Here is an 8,196-nt window from a genome sequence, read left to right on the forward strand (position 1 = left end):
GTACTTCTCCTATCTCCTTGGACTCCATACACAACTTCCCACTACTGTCCTTGATTGGCCCTAATGTTACTCTAGTCATTCTTTTATTCATGATATACCTATAGAAAGCTTTAGGGATTTCCTTGATCCTATCTGCCAATGACTTCTCATGTCCCCTCCTGGCTCTTCTTAGCTCTATCTTTAGGTCCTTCCTGGTTAACTTGAAACTCTCAAGTGCCCTAACTGAGCCTTCAACTCTCATCCTACCATAAACCTTCTTCTTTCTCTTGACAATAGATTCAACTTTTTTAGTCAACCACGGCTCCCTCTCTCGACCACTTCCTCCCTGCCTGACAGGTACGTACTTATCAAGGACACACAGTAGCTGTTCTGTGAATAAGCTCTACATTTCAATTGCGCCATCCACTGCAGTTTCCTTCCCTATCCAATGCATTCTAAATCTTGCCTAATCGCATCATAATTGCCTTTTCCCCAGCTATAAATCTTGCCCTTGGTATATACCTATCCCTTGCCATCACTAAAGTAAACATAACCGAATTGTGGTCATTATCACCAAAGTGCTCACCTACCTCCGAATCTAACACCTGGCCGGGTTCATGACCCAGTATCAAATCTATTGCAGCCTCACCCCTTGTTAGCCTGTCTACATACTGTGTCATGAAATCCTCCTGCACATATTGGACAAAAACTGACCCATCTAAAGTACTGTAACTATAGTATTTCCAGTCAATATTTGGAAAGTTAAAGTCCCCCCATAACAACTACCCTGTTACTCTCCCTCCTATCCAGAAACATCTTTGCTATCCTTTCCAATATATCTCTGGAACTATTCGGAGGTCTATAGAAAACTCCCAACAGGATGATCTCTCCTTTCCTATTTCTAACCTCAGCCCATTCTACCTCATAGACGAGTCCTCAAATGTCCTTTCTGCCACCGTAATACTGTCCTTAATTTACAATGCCACACCTCCCCCTCTTTTACTGAAACATCTAAATCCTGGAACCTGCAACAATCATTTCCTCTCTATCCGTGTCTCTGGAATGGCCACAACATCACGGTCCCAGGTAACGGCCCATGTTGCCAGTTCACCCACCTTATTTCGGATGCTCCTGGCGTTGAAGTAGACACTTCAAACCTCCTTCTTGCTTACGGCGAACTCTTACGACCTTGAAACCTTATTTCTGACCTCAATATTCTCAACCTCCTAAACATTGGAATTGCAATTTAGGTTCCCATCCCCTTGCTGAATTAGTTTAAACCCTCTCGAAGAGCGTTAGCAAATTTCCCTCCCAGGATATTGGTATCCCTCTGGTTCAGGTGTAGATCATCCTGTTTGTAGAGGTCCCACCTACCACAGAATGTTCCCCAATTATCCAGGTATCCAAAACTCTCCCTTCTGCACCATCCCTGTAGCCATGTCTTCAACTGATCTTTCTCCCTATTCCTCGCATCTTGGGTAACAAACCAGAGATAAACAACTCTGATTATTCTAGCTCTAGGCTTCCACCCTAGTTCCCTGAATTTCTGTCTTAAGTCCCCATCCCTTTTCCTATCTATGTCGTTAGTGCCTATGTGGACCACGACTTGGGGCTGTTCCCCCTCTCCTTAAATGCCCTGAAAACATGATCCGAGACATCACGGACCCTGACACCTGGGAGGCAACATACCAACCATGAGTGTCTCTCGTTCCCACAGAACCTCCTATCTGACCCCCTAATTATGGAGTCCCCAATGACTAATGCTGTGTTCCTCTCCTCCCTTTCATTCTGAACAACAGGGACAGACTCTGTGCCAGAGATCTGTACCTCATGGCTTACCCATGGTAAGTTGCTCCCCGCCCCCCCCAAACAGGATTCAAAAAGGTACACTTGTTATTGAGGAGAACGGTCACACGGGGTCCCTGCACAGTTGCCTTTCTGTCCCTGACTGTAACCCAACTGCCTTTTTCTTGTACCTAGGGTGTGACTACTTCCCTGCAACTCCTCTCTGTAACTCCCTCCACCTCCTGAATGATCTGGAGTTCATCCAGCTCCAGTTCCAGTTTCCTAACACGGTTTTTGAGGAGCTGGAGTTGGGTGCACTTCCAGCAAATGAAGTCAGCAGGGAACTAGTGGTGACCCTTACCGCCCATATTCTGTAGGAGGAACATTCAACTGCCCTAACCTCCATTCCCACTATTCTAAATTCCCAAAGAGAGTATTGAAAAATAAAGAAAAGAAAAAGTCACCTTACCAATCCGATGCACAGAACTCTTTTTTTTTGGTTAGAGGAGGATGGGTGGGAGACACCACCGAAATAGTATTTTGGGTAACGCAACAGCCCAAATGTATTACTTCGCTTACTCAGCAGTCCCATGTCCGCTCCTGCTCAGTGTGCACTCTGCCTATTCACGAGTTAACTTTTTAAAGCAGTCACTTCCTGGCAGTCCCCTGGTTGTCACTCCCACTCTTCCTGCTGCTAAACAAAAATGGATGGCCCCGATACAAAGAAGGACACCACTTTGACTGGGACATCATATCCATCCTAAGACAGGGTAAACAGAGACATACACAGGATTTCCGAAAGGCCTGGCATTCAAATTGGAACTCCATCAATAAATGCATTGATTTGGGCCCCCTTTACCAATCTCTGAGAAAAAGACCCGGAAATGTTATCACCCACCTTAAGACACATAAATAGAAAGCAGGACAGAACACCAGTGCTTCACCGCAGGCTCACGGATGATGTTACAAAGCATGGTGATGAAATGTCTGAGAACAAGCCTACCAGCTCAGCGAGCAAACTTACAACCTGAACCTCAACCGAGCTACAAATCTTCTCAAAAATGGGTGAGAGTCATTGAGCGGACAGGGTACATGCAAGAGTGAATTTAGTGAAATATATTTGCAGTGGCAGAGTTAAAGTAGTGGCTTTGAGTGTTTGGGAGCCGAAAGAAAATGGTGGCATTTACCCTTCTGGAGCTCAGAAAATCATTTACCTTCTTGCACTGCTGTGTTCAATTTAACTAGGTTATAACACTAGTTAAACATCCCTGCTGACTGTGTCTCACAGTATAACCTCCTTTGATGGTCTAAAGGATAAAGAAGTGCCCTTCTCTTCATCACTCCATCCACCAGCACCTCAACGTCCTTGTGTGCAAAGTGGGTAATTAACTTGTCTTCATGTGTCATGTCTTTGGGGATCACTTTGCAGGACTACAGAATTAGAGACAGTTCCTGGCTTGCAACATATGATGTGGTGTACAGCTGGGGTATAAGTAGTGTGAACTCCACCTCTCCCACTGTGCAATTTAATAAGAAGGTCCCCCAGAATCCATAATTAATGAGTAAGGAGAGGAAGATTCCCAAGAAAAGGTGCCCTAGGCCAAGCTGAGCAGGTGCCATGAATCCCATTTGACAAAACACTTTAAATGAAAATAGGAAAATTCCACCAAATGTGTTTCAGGAAGATGCTTCTGAATATCTCTAAGTTTACTGGGAATGGATAGATGATTGCCTTACTAATTGAGAACAGAGTCTGAATAAATGGATAATTTTCAGGTGGCAAAATATATATCGAGTGTTGCTGCCCCCTTGACTATTACAACTTATGTTAATCATTTGGACAAGAATTTTATTGTAGCAGAAACTGCTGACGAAATAGATGGGTAGGAAAATAAGTAAGTAAAAGAAAATAAGATCCTGGAGCAAGTGAGGTTGAGGGGTGATCTTATAGAGATTTATAAAGTAATGACGGGCATAGATAAGGTGAATAGCAAATGTCTTTTCCTTAAGGTAGGGGAGTTCATAATTAGAGGGCATATTTTTAAGGTAAGAGGAGAAAGATTTAAAACGGAACTGAGGGGCAACTTTTTCACACAGAGGGTGGTTCATATGTGGAATGAACTGCCAGAAGAAATGGTACATGCAGGTACAGTTACAGCATTTCCAAGACATGGATATGTATATGAAAGGTTTAGAGAGGTATCGGCCAAATACAGGCAAATGGGACTACTTTAGTTTGGGAAACTTGGTCAGCATGGACGAGTTGGACTAAAGGGTATGTTTCCATGTTCCATGACTCTATGATAAGTGAGCAAGGAGACAAACATACAGATAATTATAGGTCAGTTAGCTCAACATCTGTTATTGGAAAAATATTAGTCTATTATAAAGGATATAAAATCAGAATATTTAGGAGTACATAATATGATTAATCAGAGTCGCCATAGCTTCACGAAGAGAATGTCATGCCTGACAAATTAATTAGAATTCTTTCAGGAGGCAATGAGAATCATAGATAAAAGGGAAGAACCAGATGTAATATATTTGGATTTTCAGAAGGTATTTGATAAAGTACCACACATTAGGCTTTTTAATAAATTAAGAGCCCCTGGATTTGGAGGTAGTATATTAGCATGGATAGATTATTGGCTTATTGATAGACATTTGTGATAAGGAGGGGCATTTGCAGGATGGTAATTTGTAACTAATGGAGTGTCACAGTTACTAGATATTTTATAATATCTACTAAGGAATTGGATGAGAAAAGTGAATGTACTATATCCAAGTTTGAGGATGATACAAAAATTGGTTGAAAGGTAAATGGGAAGAATGGCACAAAGTCTGAAGGAAACTGTTTCACTTTTATGTTTCTTTGCAGCCTTTGTTTAGTTTCTTAAAAGGACTGTTACAATTTTTTTTTGTTTATGGTTGATAAGGCACTGGGTGTGTGTATCAGTTTGTGCGTGTTTGAGTGTGTGACAGAGATTGGAGGGTCCCCTCGGCCTGCCCAAACTGGCGATCAGCAGGTCCAGAAAGAGGCTTCCAGTACCTGTCTGGCTCCTTCTTCTGTGTTTATGTCCTTTGGTTGTCCATCAAGAGGGAGCATGTGGTGTCCACTGGCATGGTAGAGGCCTTTACAGACCAGTAGGCAACGAGGCGGTAGAGTATATTATCACCCTGATAATGATATTTTGATTTGGTCTTGATAAGATTCTATTTGTGTTTTGTAAGTTTCCTTTGACTGATTAGCTTGTTTTTGTTATAGTACCCCACCAGGACCTTGTTTAAGTTGTTTTAAAAGAGTAGACTGGTTATACAATGGACAAAGATTTGGCAATTTGAGGAGCCAAATATTATTTAAATAAAAAAGATTGCAGAAAACTACAGCACAGAGAGATTTAAAGTCATAGAGCTTCACAACATGGAAACAGACCCTTCAGTCCAAATAGCCCACACCAATCATGTTCCCAAACTAAACTAGTGCCACCTGCCTGCGTTGGCCCACATCCCTTCAAACTTTTCCTATTCATGAACTTATCCAAATGTCTTTTAAATTTTGTAACTGTACCAGCATCCCACTTTCACTGACAGTTCATTCCACATATGAACCACTCTGTGTGAAAAAGATACCCCATGTCCTTTTTAAACCTTTCTCCTCTCACCTTGAAAATAGGCTTCCCAGTTTTGAACTCCCCCACCCTACAGAAAAGATCACGGTCATTCACAAGTCCTTTTACACAAATCACAAAAAGCTAGCATGCAAGGGAATGCGGAAGACAAATGAAATGTTGGTCTTTATTTCAAAGAGAATGGAGTATTTTGAAAGTAGAGTCACAGGTAGATAGAATATGAAGAGGGTGTTTGGTATGCTTTCCTTTATAGGTGGTGGGGGGTCATGTTGTGGCTGTACAGGACATTGGTTAGGCCACTTTTTGGAATATTGCATGCAATTCTGGTCTCCTTCCTATCGGAAGAATGTTGTGAAACTTGAAAGGGTTCAGAAACGATTTACAAAGATGTTGCCAAGGTTGAAGGATTTGCGCCATCGGGAGAGGCTGAATAGGTTGGGGCTGTTTTCCCTAGAGTGTCAGAGGCTGAGGGGTGACCTTATAGTGGTTTATAAAATCATGAGGGGCATGGATAGGATAAATAGACAAGGTCTTTTCCCTGGGGTGGAGATACCAGAACTAGAGCGCATAGGTTTAGGGTGAGAGGGGAAAGATATAAAAGGGACCTAAGGGACAACTTTTTCTCACAGAAGTTGGTGCATGTATGGAATGAGCTGCCAGAGGAAGTGATGGAAGCTTGTACAATCACAGATTTAAAAGGCATCTGAATGGGTATATGAATAGAGGGATATGGGCCAAGTGCTGGCAAATGGGACTAGATAAGGTTAGGATAATCTGGTCGGCATGGACGAGTTGGACCAAAGGGTCTGTTTCTGTGCTCTCCATCTCTATGATTCTGTAAAATAGAGAGGTCTTGCTGAAACTATACAAGACACTAGTCATACCACAGCTGGAATATTGTAATTGGTTTTGGTCCCATTATCAAAGGAAAGCGATAGTGGCATTAGAGGCAGTAGAGAATGTTCAGTAGGTTAATCCTGGATATGGCGGCCCTTAATTATGAAGAATGGTTGAGTAGGGATTGTACTTTGGCAGGAGGAATAGCAATGCAAAACTGCAGTAAAGAGGGATCAGGTTCTCCTTGAACTTGATTGCAAAAGGTTCGTGTGCAATTTGAATGTAAATCTTATCTTGAAATTTGGGATTGTTAGAAGTTGCCCAAGTCCTATAGTTAATTACATCTCAATGCCATTTTCAGAATTTGACTTTCTGTTAATGTTTGTTATTTTCCAGAACAATAGTAGAAAATAATGTTGCTACCTTCCATGCCAAGTTTTGACAGATATTGTACAGAACATGGAAATATCCAAGTTTAGGTGGCACGTTGGCCCAGTGGTAAGCATTGTTGCCTCATAGTGCCAGAGACCCAGGTTCAATTCCCGCCTCAGGCGACTGACATTCTCCCCATGTCTGCGTGGGTTTCTCTGGGTGTTCCGATTTCTTCCCACAGTCCAAAAATGTGCAGGTTAGGTGAATTCGCCATGCAAAGTTGCCTGTCGTGTTAGGTGAAGGGATGAAATGTAGGGGAATGGGTCTGGGTGGGTTGCACTTCGGCAGGTCGGTGTGGACTTGTTGGGCTGAAGTATCACCTAACTATTCGAGATTGCCCAGGTTATGCTTTTTGTTTGTTATGTAAATTGCGAAACAGTTAAACTGTCAAGACATCTATTATGTCAAGTCTGGGAGAGGTTGGGCAAGAAGGAACTTGCGAGGAGAACGTGAGGACTGCAGATGCTGGAGATCAGAGCTGAAAATGTGTAGCTTGAAAAGCGCAGCAGGTCAGGCAGCATCCAAGGAACAGGAGAATCGACGTTTCGGGCATGAGCCCTTCTTCAGGAATGAGGAAAGTGTGTCCAGCAGGCTAAGATAAAAGGTAGGGAGGAGGGACTTGGGGGAGGGGTGTTGGAAATGCGACAGGTGGAAGGAGGTTAAGGTGGGGTTCTGTCTTGGTGGCGATTGGAGGGGAGGGGCTCAAGGGCGGAGGAGCGGGAAGTGGAGGAGATGCGGTGGAGAGCATTGTCAATCACGTCTGAGGGGAAATTGCGGTCTTTGAAGGAGGCCAACTGGGTTGTACGGTATTGGAACTGGTCCTCCGGGGAGCAGATGCGGCGGAGACGAAGGATTTGTGAATATGGGATGGCGTTTTTACAGGGGGCAGGATGGGAGGAGGTGTAGTCTAGGTAGCTGTGGGAGTCGGTCAGTTTATAGTAAATATCAGTGTTGATTCGGTCGCCCGAGATAGAAATGGAGAGGTCTAGGGAGGAGTCTGAGACGGACCAGGTAAATTTGAGGTCGGGGTGGAAGGTGTTGGTAAAGTGGATGAACTGTTCAACCTCCTCGTGGGAACACGAGGCAGCGCCGATACGGTCATCGATGTAGCGGAGGAAAAGGTGGGGGGTGGTGCCAGTGTGGCTGCGGAAGATGCACTGTTCCACATATCCTACGAAGAGGCAGGCATAGCTGGGGCCCATGCGGGTGCCCATGGCTACTCCTTTGGTTTGGAGGAATTGGGAGGATTGGAAGGAGAAGTTGTTCAGGGTGAGGACCAGTTCAGTCGGTCGAAGGAGGGTGTCAGTGGAAGGGTACTGGTTGGTACAGCTGGAAAGGAAGAAACGGAGGGCTTTGAGTCCTTTGGGGGATGGAGGTGTACAGGGACTGGATGTCCATGGTGAAGATAAGGTGTTGGGGACCGGGGAAGCGAAAATCATGGAGGAGTTGGAGGGCGTGGGTGGTGTCCCGAACATAGGTGGGGAGTTCTTGGACTAAGGGGGACAGGACCGTGTCGAGGTATGCAGAGATGAGT

This window comes from Chiloscyllium plagiosum, chromosome 9, assembly GCF_004010195.1.
Source record: "Chiloscyllium plagiosum isolate BGI_BamShark_2017 chromosome 9, ASM401019v2, whole genome shotgun sequence".
NCBI classification, from domain to species: Eukaryota; Metazoa; Chordata; class Chondrichthyes; order Orectolobiformes; family Hemiscylliidae; genus Chiloscyllium; species Chiloscyllium plagiosum.